Below are 12679 nucleotides of genomic sequence, written 5' to 3' on the forward strand. Positions count from 1 at the left end.
GGCCTTACAGGCCCCTTCCAACTCTACTATACTATTCTACTATTCTAATAAAGAGCTAAATGATATGCATGTGTGAACCAGTCCTGCTGCCTTGAGCAGCAGCATTGCCCGTTTTGTAATCCGACACTTGCTCATGTTCTCCCCTTATGCTAATACACTAAAATGAGGCCAGGGAAAGGAATATTCTATGGCTGGTAATCCAGGACAACAATGCACTTTTAATTAACATTAATTCCCCAGGAGGACAAAACAAAGTGGCCAAGATCCATTGCTGGGAAGGAGGGGCAGACAACAGGCTGGCAGGAGCAAGGTAGGCCACCAACTCTTTAACGGGACAGCCATGCAAGGAACTATTTAATCACCCATGGTTGGGGGGGAGGATTAATGAGTCAAAAGGAAATAAATAAAAGGCTCTTGTAATCCTCAGCCTAACAATGCCACGTGCTAGTTAATTACAAAGCAGCAGTCTGGAAATAAACAAGGTCTTTTTCTTGGCCTGCACACAAATACACGCTCACCCCTTATAATTATAATACACAGGCAGATTAGGGTCACACTGTCAGGACAATTAATTTACCACCAGCCACCCCTCATTAGGGAAATGGCGGTGGGAGGGGGGGTGGAAGGGAGACACGGAAAGGATCCTTAATTGAAAATCCCAGGCTTGGAATAGAACACGGTACAGATTAGGAAGGGACCGTATGGCGGAGGGAAAGCAGGCACTTGAAGGATGTACAATGGCTCCCGCTATGGGGAAGAGGTTGCGGTGGTAACACACAGTGGTTCAGAATTTGCCTTAAGATGCAGAGCTGGGTGTGTCTTGGGGCTCCGAATGGTTGTGTAGAAGATGGTATTTGGCGGGCTCCCCTTTGGCCTCTCCTGCACTTGAAATGCCCTCTTAGGGGTGAGCAGAATGTTTATTTTGCAGTCCACTGGTGGACCATTTCCAGTGGACTGCTAAGTCCCGGCCAGTTGCTATGATTCTTGCAGAGAACACTGGACTAGGTGCAAGAGTGCATACTCGGGACTGCTCAACCGAGATTGGTTATGGTATAAACTATTAAGAAGTACCAATAATGCACTTCTTGGGCTTTGCAAATGTAAAACACATCAGGAGACCACTGGGAAACTAACAGAAAGGAAGCAGACTATCCAAAACTAAAGTTAGCCCACATGCTTCTCAAAGGTATTTGCCCTTTGCACCTCTTACCCAGCCTCATTTATGACTGGCCTGGTGGGTTTTTATTAGGAAAGAATGAGACATGGAAAAAGAAATTTGGGGGCAGGGGTAAAAAAGAGATGGAGAAGGCATACAGGCCGGGAAAGTGTCCATGGCTTTAAAGGTGGATCTTCACACCATAACGTAACTTGGTAGATCTGAGCTCCTTGCAAGAGCTGAGCTGCTAAACCAAAGTAGTGCACCTTTCAAGCACAAGACCAATACTTTCCAAATTATGTAGCATAATAATATTCACTTATAAGGAAGATTGGCTTTTCCAACTCATTAGAATGTATAGAGCAGACGTCACACTTCTTATTTAGCTTTAATAAAGTGGCTTAATGTTTGTGCTATTTAATATCTTTAGCATTATGACTGGAATCGCCTTAAATAATTAAATGAGTGTGGTCTGGTCACTGGAGAGGACCAGCCAGCCCCTTTTTCTCAGCTTTAATTTCCTAATTTGTGACATGGGAACATTATTGACTTAAGGATGCTTCACACATGCATTTTCACTACTTGATGAGTGCAACATCCAGTGAAGAAAGTGGAGACTGTTGGCTCCGATGTCAGTGGGGCAGTGAATCCACTCGAGGTATTAGTCTGAACTTTCAAGGTGCTTTCAGCACCCTGGACAGCTCCTCGAAAGTTCAGACAAAAACTCTGAGTGGATTCACTGCCCCACTGACATTGGAGCCAACAGCCTCCACTGAGTGAGACCAGAATGTGTCAGTCATCCAACATCTAACACCACAGATAGAATATTCTTGTCACCAGATACCACCAAAAAATATGCCTTTTGTGGAAGTTAATTCACACATTCAGCAGCGTGCCACTAAGTGATATATAATGAAAAATAAAGTGATGTGACATACATACATGTGTAAACCAGCCACATCTCTCATGGTGCTGAAAATGAACCCAAAAAGAAAATTGTCTTCTTCACTCTGAACTGTAGCAATACAACTGTTTATAGGAAAACATATACCTATATAGGTATTCTTGCACCATCAAATGTATTTGTCCTTCCCAACATCCAGAGACAAATCTAGCCCAAGATAGGAAAAAAGTTGTATCCATTTGGCTTTCTTTTACTTGTACTTTATTTCTTCATGTGAGTTATCCGAGGCTGGACAATCCTTGTGAAGACTGTTAAAGTGGTTTGAGAGAAGCTTCTCTTCTGATGGTGCACAGTACACACATATTTCTTTCACCCCACAGTCATCTTTGCTAAATTAGATTTTTTTTTGGGGGGGGGTGTTTTTGCATGTGTCTTCTGTAAAAGCAATTTGCCAGAGGCAAAAAATGGGTTGGGTGAGGCCCTATGAGCAGTAATCCTTTTTTATTCCTTTCCTGTGGCAAAAAAGCAGGCTCCACCTGCACAGTTAAAGCAGTATCATACCACTTTAAACAGTTGTGGCATCCCCCAAGTAATCCTGGGAACTGTAGTTTGCTAAAGGTGCTTGGAGCTGCTAGGAGCCCCCTATTCCCCTCACAGAGCTACAACTCCCAGAGTTCCCTGGAAAGAGGGATTGGTTGTCAGACCTAGAGCTTGGAAAAGTTACTTTTTTAAAACTACAACTCCCATCAGCCCCAGCCAGCATGGCCACTGGTGGGCTGATGGGGGTTGTAGTTCAAAAAAGTAACTTTTCTAAGCTCTGCCTGGGAGGGAACTAGGGGGTCTCCTAACAACTCTCAGTACCCTTGACAAACTACAATTTCCAGGATTCTTTGAGGGAAGCCATAGCTGTTTAAAGTGGTATGATACTGCTTTAAATGTATAGTGCAGATGGGGCCTGGGCTGATATCATGGCTTAAGCAGCCTTCTTCAACCCGGTGCCTCCCAGATGTGCTGGCTGGGGCTGATGGGAGTTGTTGCCCAAAACATCTGGAGGGCACCAGGTTGAAGAAGGCTGGTTAAGAGTATGAGCTGAAAAGCCCCCAGGCCTTAGGCAAGCTATTGTCTCTCAGCCTAACCCTCCAGCACCTGCAACATGGGGATAATAATACCTTGCAGGGCTGGTGTAAGGATCACTGAGATAATGTATGTGAACATCCATTTGAAGACTTGAAAACATGCTACGTAATTGGTAGGTGATATTGTTCAGTGCCTCTTGGTTCACATGCAACTACGGAAAAGAACCAACTGCAGTGATCATACACCCTTCCGTTATGGCAATTATAACACACACAGGCCAGGAGGGGAACTAATAATCTTTGAGTTACAGTAGCCCTTATACCAAACACACATGTCAATTACTGCCACAAAGTGGCAGCGAGGAACTGGCAGCCAGCCTGGGATCCTAAGCCGGCAGGTCCAAAGGTATTAAAAACTCAAGATGAAAATGGATTTCCAGAACAGCTTAATCCAACTCCCAATTTTCACAGCAACTGCACAACACACGGACAGGCTGTCCATAATTATACACTTACAATTTAATTTGTCCAGTGGGCTTAGTGGGAGACTGGGGAAAAAAGAATTAAAAAGAAAGAAAACAAAGAGTGAGGACGGGTAGGAGCAGGTGGGCAGTGACAAAATAAGTATTAGAAAACAATCTGCCATACTCTCCAGCTCTGGCTAGCTACATGCAATCACACTGTTGTGGAGAGGAAGAGAAAAAGAAATCCTTTTGTTTGAGGATATTTGCCTAGTCAAGAAGCTCAGCATCCCACATACCATCAGGGCTCTCTGATAGGACCCTGTATAGGAAGTCTCATGGGGTCCCGAACTGGGGGGGGGGAGAAGAGGGAAAAGAATCAGTTTGTGAATTTGCACTACAGGATGAACATGTTGCAAATATTAACGTTTACTGCCTTGACAGCTGCAGACAGCCTGATCTTATGAGTGCTTACTCAGACATAAGTCTTGCGGTGTTCAACAGGATTGCGCCTTACGGTTTATATTATTTATTTATGAAATTTATCTCCCGCCCTTCCTCCCAGTATATAGAACTTTCCTTAAGTAATTCTGTATAAGTTCTCCGAGACTGGAGACAGACCATAGTTTTAAAGAAAACTGAAAGTGGTTTGAGAGCGGTTTCATTTCCCATAGTGTACACACACATATTTATTTTGTCCTGCTGTTGTCTATGCTCAAACAGGTTTCTGCATATTTTGGAAGCGGTACAAAAACCTGCCAAACTTGTTTACCAGAGACAAAAGTAGGGTGAATGTATATGCCACAGGTAGCTATCTCTTTTTTAACCTGCCTCAGATTTTTTGGGAGAGGGGGAACTATCACCTTTCTGTAGCCTGAGTAATCCTTACACCAATGCTGTAATATAGGCCAATGTTGTTATTCCCATTTTATACACAGAAACCCAATTTGTGTCCATTTTCCTAAAAGTACTCACTAAGTTCAGGACTAAAACTATATTTGAACCAGGAACTTTTTAATTAAAATGTTCAGATCATAGTGGTAGAATGGGGATCACACTCATATAGCACCGAAGGAATAATACTTTTTAAAAAAAAGCCATCTGGAAGTGGCCTGAGATTCTAATGACCCACATATTTCCAAGCTATATTTTACAACCAAGAGGGAGAGAAATATTTAAAGAAAATGAAAACTGTGAAGATGGAGGAAAACATACTTGTATTGGGCTTTTCCAATTTTAGCAAGAAGTACAAGCTTACTATTATCACCTTGGCAAGGAGATGAAATTCCTAAGACAGTAGGTTTCTCAACTTCTAATAATAGTTTTTTATTAATTAAATAAATTTTATTAATTAAAATTAGATTAATTAAATAAATTTTATTAATTAAAATTGGAGGCATACTCTCCCCAAAAGGCTTACTTTCATATTGTGTAAGACTGAGAATCATCCACCCTTGGTGGAGCCCATCACCTGATGTTTGTGGATGAGTCACTGTCTGGGGGCAGGTCTATTGCTTGGAAGGAAGCAACTCCTAACCCAAAAGGCATTCATTTCTAAGCATGGGCAAGTTTGACTATTCTACAGCGCCGCTGCCGCTGCACTGAATTAATCATCCAACTCCAGATGATATAGGAAGGTGGCAGACTAAAAGGAGGCAAACCCAGAACAGTAATTCACAGAGATGCAGTGGCAACCTCCTTTGTGACTGGGTACTTTAAGCTCATAGTCCCATTCGTAATCATATTGTGACACTTACTTAGAGAAGTATTAATTTATGGTAAACATTTATGAACCCACTTCTTCAACATGTGTTCAAAGCAGCTTACAACAGAGAGATAAAAATTAAAATGACAATAATGTTTTAAAAAAGAATATAAAAATAAAATAACTATTCTTCAGTCAGTCAAAAACATACATCTAAGAAGGCATAAACTCCAAAGGCCAGATGAAAAAGGAAAAGGTTTACACAGTCCTTCCAAAAGGCAAAATGTACTACAATCAGCTTGTTAAAGGTGCCACAAAGCTTTTTGGGGTTGTTTTTGCTGCAAGAAACTAACAGGGCAACTTCTCTGGAGTTTGGGAACAGAAATCCCACTAAGGAGCTGCCCCCCTCCCAAACAATTCTCACTGTGGTTTCCCCCCTTGATTCTTAATTAGAACCAACACAATCAGCAGGGAAATTGAAGGGGGCTAATTCTATAACCAAACAGGCATTCCCTCTCTCACCTCCCCCACTGCAGGGTCTCAATTAACACCTCCTCCCTTCCACCCAGCCTCCGGAAAACCAGATCAAAACATGAGTTAAAGCACCAATTTAAAATGACATTTTTCAGCTTTGCAGAAAGGCTCAGCGGAGGAGTTGGGTTTGTTTAGCTAGGAGCAGAGAAGGAATGAAGCTGGCTTCACATCAGGGGCAAAGGGGGAACACTGCACATTTTTTACCACAAAGAGATTGCTCTTCCTCCAGATCTGGGTACCACCTACATAGAATGGCACAACTGCACATATGGAAACATATAAAGATGGGTTGCATCGTCTTCTCCTATCCAAATAAAATCAGTCCCAACATTACTACCTAGCTTCTGATGGTGGTAAATATTGTTGCAGCACCTCTAATGCCTGCAATGTCTAAACCTAATGATAACAGTCTTCAAATGCAGGCAGGTTTTTCTTTTGAGAAAACCAGAGAGAATATTACGCTGGCCGGGGCTGATGGGAGTTGTAGTTCAAAACCACTTGAGGGTGCCAGCTCTGCAAAGACTGAGCTAGCTCAATATTGTCTACTCTGACTAGCAATGGCTCTCCAACGTTTTAGGCAGAGAAGGGTACCATCATCTGTTACCTGATCCCTGCCCATCTTTTGGTTTATTAGTGATACCAGGGAGGGACCCTTCCTCACTCATGGCAGGTAGTGGTCCCTCCTCACAAAATGCAGAACAATCATTTGCATATCATCCTTTTGCAGAAGCCCTAACTATTTTAGTATATGTGCTGCCAAAGCAATGATAGTTGTTAACCTTTTTTGCAGGGAAACTTGAGAATTTTAATGTGGCTGATTATATAAGCTGTTAAGTTTAAAAAACAAATCTTACTGAGAGTGTACTGGTGGACAGGCAGGGAGCTTTTTTTGATGAGCAGGTGTTTAAACCTACATCTTACCAATTCAGGACCAATACTCTGTTGCTACGCCACACTAACTCTCTTTTTGCCTTTACTCTTTCTTTGGCTGTGTACACACCATACATTTAAAGTACTTCCCCCAAAGAATCCTGGGAACTGTAATTTACCACTCAGAGAGGTACCACTCCCAGCATCCTTAACCAATTACAGTTCCCAGGATTCTTTGGGGGACGTCACATGTTTTCAATGTGCTTTAAAGATACATAGCCTCCCATTTGCCTCTGATCTCTGTCCACTGATAACCACAAGCCCAGTGATTTTTCATACCTTACATCCAGCCCTTCTGAAGCAGCACCTTTAAGGGGCATTTCTAACAACCCTTGAATCAAGTAAACATGGCCCCTCAACTTCTCTGGGGCCAATTCATACACCCCCTTCTTTATGTAACTTGGTGATTTGGGAACTTTCCCTCCTCTGGCCAAGGACTTAAATCCTTTCCTTTGTTCTCTGTCTGGCCTTGTTCCCTCATGACGGGTCACATGTCCCATGGAGCACTGGAGCTTTACGTAGATTACTGGGGAAGCACGTTCCTGTCAAAGTTCATCTCCCCTGTTTCATGGGGCCCTTCCCTAACAAATTAAACCCCGTTGCTTTTGCTCCAGACTGGGAACAGCCAGTGTGGAGAAGCCAACACGGTGAACCTACATTGGCAGGTTCAAGAACTACCTTCCATCAAGGAATCAATCCAGAGCACATTATTTTGAGTAGCACAGTCTCCCCTGGCTGATGTTATTTTATTTATTTAAAAACATTTATAAGCTGCTTAATATTTAAATAATCTCTAAGTAGTGTACAGTCTAAAAAAAAACAATGTCATAAAAACAAAAAAAACAAGCTACCTCCAATAAACAGCAGTATTAACAGAAATTTAGTCCAATCTTATGGGTCAGAAAAAGCCCAGGCAAGAAGTTAAGTCTTCAAAACACATCTGAAGCAACTGATGGTTTAATGCTTCGTGTATGATTGTCAGATAGAGATGGGTAAGAGAGAGGCCAAGTCATGAGCAAATTACCTGTGACATATCAGAGACATCATTTATAGAGGGTAAGAGAGGGAACACGGCTACCCTACGGGCTTCAGATCACATGTGGTGAGTTCACAGGAATACCTATATTTCTGGCCAACTTAACTGGTTCCACACCATTGTTGTAAACAATTACAGTGGCCTATGTACTAGAGTGACAATCAGGCCAACGGCCCAAATCTGTATGTTTAAAAGCAGCAGTGGAAGGTGGGTGGGAATGGCAAGCTATTTGACCCTCCTTTGATAATATAAATATTCTGTTTCACTTTGAACAGTTGTGTGTGTTTTTATAATTGCAGATTCTACAATTGTAATCCACCCTGGGGCCTTATAGTGAAGGGCAGGTAAGAAACCTTATAAATAAACAAAGATCCGCAGTCATTCAGAAATATAAAAAAAGTAACCAGAGCAAATGCTAATTTTATGTTGACTTACATTGGTCTGGCTTTTTTGACCATCTTGGTTTAATAAAGCTGAGATATGAGCGACCCCCTTGCCTGCACATGCAGCCATGGGCATCTGTGGGCGGGGAAGGGGCTGCTGCACCCCTTGGATAAACCATAATCCCCAGATTCTCAGGGATTTTTTAAAGTAAGAAACTAGGCTTTGAATAATCTGAAATATGAGGCAAAATGTGCAGGTATTATTCTCCTAATTTGTTTTTGTGAAAAACTAGATTCCTCTCACCTTTCACTGTTTTTAGCCACTGAATGAAGTCATAGCAATGACTAACATTTTTTGGGGGGGGGGGGATTAGGTGTCCAGGATTTGATTATTGTACACTAATGTAACTCCCCCACCCCAAGCAAAACAAAACACTGGATTACTTTGCAGGGCTGGCATAACTCACTTTCTCAGCTACAGATCCCCTGCAATATGGGTATAATAATGATGGGTTTTATTGGAATTTAAAAAAATGTTTACATACTCAGAGTGACGGGGGGGATATCACATTTTGTTTTATGAAAGAAGACTTGATCATGAACTCCTGCCTTTTCTATAGCTGTTGCTTTTCAACTGAGGTACTGATGCTACTGCCCAATTACAGCTATATTAAAATCCTGGATATCTTGGGGGGGGGAGGAGTTCTCCTATAGGGCAGCAGCAACTTACTTCTCAGGCAGGGAAGATCAAAATAAAAGGCTTAAAAATGAAAAAGAAAATCCTTCTCTAAAGTCACTCTAGGCAATTGGTGTGTCACTCTTACTAGATCTTTGTATAACTGGCTTTCCTAAATGTCAGTTATTGCTATGACTTCATTCATCAGCTAAAAACACTAAAAGGCAGGAGCAGCTACTTTCTCATAAAAAACAAACAAGAATACAAATTCATAAAGGTAGATATTCATGAAAGAAAATAAAAAGCCTGGGCTGGGGGTGGTTCAATTGTCATTGGATGTGCAGACATTAAGAAGTGATTATGCTTTTTTCCATGTCTTGAAAAGCTTCAGTTCCTCATTCTTGCAGATCAAGGTGCTGTTAAAGGCACAAAAGCTGGCAAGGTCAAGACAGGTGTCAATTTGCAACCCTATTCTGTGACTGCTGTGCTGGTATGTTCAGTTGTCTCCATTGGCACAATGGCCATAACAGTCTTCAGTTCATTGTCACCTACGAGTGTAACAGCCGCTATGATCACCTGGAGGGCATTAACAGCCAGTCATGGCTAATTATTATTGTATTATATTTATATCCCACCTTTCCTCCAAGGAGCTCAAGGTGGCACACATGATTCTCCTCCCTCTCCATTTATTCTCACAACAGCCCTATGAGGTAGGTTAGACTGAGAGACTGTGACTGGCCCTAGGTCACCCAATGAGCTTCATGGCTGAGTGGGGATTTGAACCCTGGTCTTATTCCAACACTCTAACCACTACACCACACTGGTGCTGAATGTTCAGGGAAAGGGGTGAGGCAAGCATCTTAGTCAGCTCTAAGGGTTTTTCCTTCCCTTACTTCCACTCTACCCACAAATATAATGCCAGCTGTGCCTCTTTTACTTTTGGGTTGGGCTCCCGCACTACCTGGCGAGACACCAAAAGCTGTTAATTTTATTCCCCTTTTTATTCATCTTCTCCCTCCCTTTTCCTCTATGCTATCCAGCTCTGCCAAGCCCTCCAGGATATGGCTAGGGTTGAGGGCAAGCAACAACAGCCTTTTATTTATTTATTATTTATTTTAATTATTTGATTTATATCCCACCCTTCCTCCCAGCAGGAGCCCAGGGCGGCATTATTATTATTATTATTATTATTATTATTATTATTATTACCACCACCTGTACTTCACCAGCAGATTCCATGGAGGGTTCCACAGTTTAAAACTGCAAAGTAAGGTTGTCAGTTGTCCGCACCACCCATGCTCCCATTTTTATTTTTTTGTTATTTTAGACTTGATACTATGAGCTTGCAAATTTCTATTCCCATGTCACCTGAGTCACTAACTCATTAAGTGGCTTTAAGCAAGCGGCTATTCTCTTTGCCTCATTCCCACATCTGCAAATTGGGATAATAATATTGACCTACTTACAAGGCTATGCTAAGAATGATCAAAATAATGTACATAAAGCTACAAACACTAAAAAAATCTTTCTGCCTCAAGAACCCTATCACAATTCAGGAATCAAATTATTAGCCTATGAAATGTAAGAGGAAAGTGTGAGTATATGCACTGCTGTTTTATCACCTGTTTTTGTTTCAATCACATGCACGATTTGCTCAGAAGCATATTGGTTGAATTAATCAATTCAGTGTCTACACATTTATCTCCTGCAACTACCAAATTGCTTGATGATGTAGATAGGATGCTATCATCAGGATTCATTGTCTCTTCTCCTAGGATTCTAGGATCTTCTTCTAGAATTCTCACTCTCCACACCTTGTCTTGGCTTTTTGAAGCAGGAACTAATAAAGCCTTGCTTGCAATTGACACTCATTGCAACTTTTCTTAGTGGCTAACATACTCCCCTTTCATGCTGATTGGCTCATAAGATGCTGGAGACACAGACACACAGCTGGGACCTGGTCCACACACAAAATATGAGGGGTCTAAGACCTCCACCCTTGGAAACCTGGACTACTACACTCCCGCTCAGAAGAATGAAAGCAGTTTGGTGCAAAAGGGTTAAAACAACACCATGTTGCCAATGGGTTCTGGTGGTCGGTGAGCAAATCCATGCACGGTTTGGGCATGTGGTGAAAATAGCCAGTATACAATTACTTCCACATCTGTTCAGTTAACATCTGAACCAAAAAAAGCGTGCCTGCAGCTGCTGAAAGTCACTTTCAACAGCTTTGTGGCAAACGAGGGCATTGCACCGCGAAAGGCAGATTAGAAGTCTATTTAATAAAATACATATCGATTTCTAAGCCCACCCATTCCTCCTTTCACCAATCCAGACTCTTCTGCAAAGTCCATGGAAAAACCTTTGCAAAGGATGGCCATTGTTTCTTTCACCATCTAATTAGTGGACCCAATTACCAAGTCAATTGTGCATAGCTTGAGGGCTACTGATAAGCAAAACATACTCAATTGTCTGTAAATAGAGCTTCACAATGAAATCAACAATTTGGAGGGGGGTCCTTCTCCTCAGTTACCTTCCTGCCAACTCACCAGAAACTATGAGCACATCACTTCCCTGCTGATTAAATACAGCTCACCTCCAAACCCCACACTAAAGTAGGAATGAGCTCCTGTTTACAAAACTTCTTGATAGCATCCTATTTATCCTATGCTGTTTCTTAACAGAGAAAAATTTAGTTTTATTTATTTATTTATTATTTGATTTCTATCCCACCCTTCCTCCCAGCAGGAGCCCAGTAGTTGTTTCACTTATTGTCAGGACTGTCACCCAATTAAAGAAATCTTATTTGACTATTATTGTCATGACCGTTTAGCCTACAAATAGATTACATTTGCTCATGAGTAAAACAACTGTTCTGAAGCAAAGTGTGGGTGTGTTATAGCAGTTGTTTGCAGTGGCACTTGGAGAGAGTGGGAGGGAAGCCTCATCTAAGATGGTGCTTGCCATCTGTAGGTTTTAAAAAAGTATTTGCATTTTTTAAAATTAATATATATGTATTTTTAAAATTGATTGCCTGATCTGGGGCACCTTTTCAGAGCTTGGAAAAGTTACTTTTTTGAACTACAACTCCCATCAGCCCCAGCCAGCATGGCCACTGGATTGGGCTGATGGGAGTTGTAGTTCAAAAAAGTAACTTTTCCAAGCTCTGCTTTTCAGTCAGTGAAAGGTTTAAGTGATTAATCAACTGATAAATCAATTGAACATTCCAGCCCTACTTATATGAATAACTGATGTCCTAAATTCCATTAGTATATTTGGAAGTACTATTACAAATAGCACCAATTAAAGACTCTGGGTACTTGCAACATATCATGTTTATACATGAAAGTAAGCTGCCCGACCTGCCCTTTTATGGTTTTTGTAATTTTTAGGTTTGCACTTGGGTAACTTTGGTTTTGTGTTTTAGATATTTTGGGAATTGTAATTTGTATTGTATCCTGTCTTGAGATTTCATGATGATGGGCAGATCAGAAATGTATTTAATAACAAATACATAAATACTTACCACTTATGTGGCATTTTCCATGTTCAAAATGCTTCACATTTCATCCTGTACAGGAGGCCATCAGGAGTGTTTCATTTTGAGAGATGGTGGGACCCAATGCTACCTATGAACCACACACCCTCCAATCTGAAAGCCCTCTTCCTGTTCCCCCAAGTGCAGGGGGCTGCTTCCATGTGCTATCCTTCTCCACCCTTGCCCCTGCCAATGGAACAGTAGAACTACAATTCTATAAATAAATAAATAAAGAGAAACCTAGATCTCTGATCGTTTTCAGTGTAATGTTTCGGAATGT

At 41.5% G+C, this 12679-nt stretch overlaps 1 protein-coding gene and 1 long non-coding RNA gene across 4 annotated transcripts in view; one reads left to right on the forward strand and one right to left on the reverse strand.

Annotated features, from left to right (window-relative positions):
* Positions 1-12679, reverse strand: part of LOC133370997 (homeobox protein otx5) — a 56748-nt gene that overhangs the window by 27558 nt on the left and 16511 nt on the right. The gene's annotated exons all lie outside the window — the stretch shown is intronic.
* Positions 163-12596, forward strand: LOC133371000 (uncharacterized). The gene is made up of 3 exons (XR_009759229.1): positions 163-310; positions 8102-8146; positions 12441-12596. It is a non-coding gene; the product is annotated as an uncharacterized LOC133371000 (long non-coding RNA).

The sequence above is a fragment of the Rhineura floridana genome, chromosome 15 (assembly GCF_030035675.1).
Source record: "Rhineura floridana isolate rRhiFlo1 chromosome 15, rRhiFlo1.hap2, whole genome shotgun sequence".
Lineage (NCBI taxonomy): Eukaryota > Metazoa > Chordata > Lepidosauria > Squamata > Rhineuridae > Rhineura > Rhineura floridana.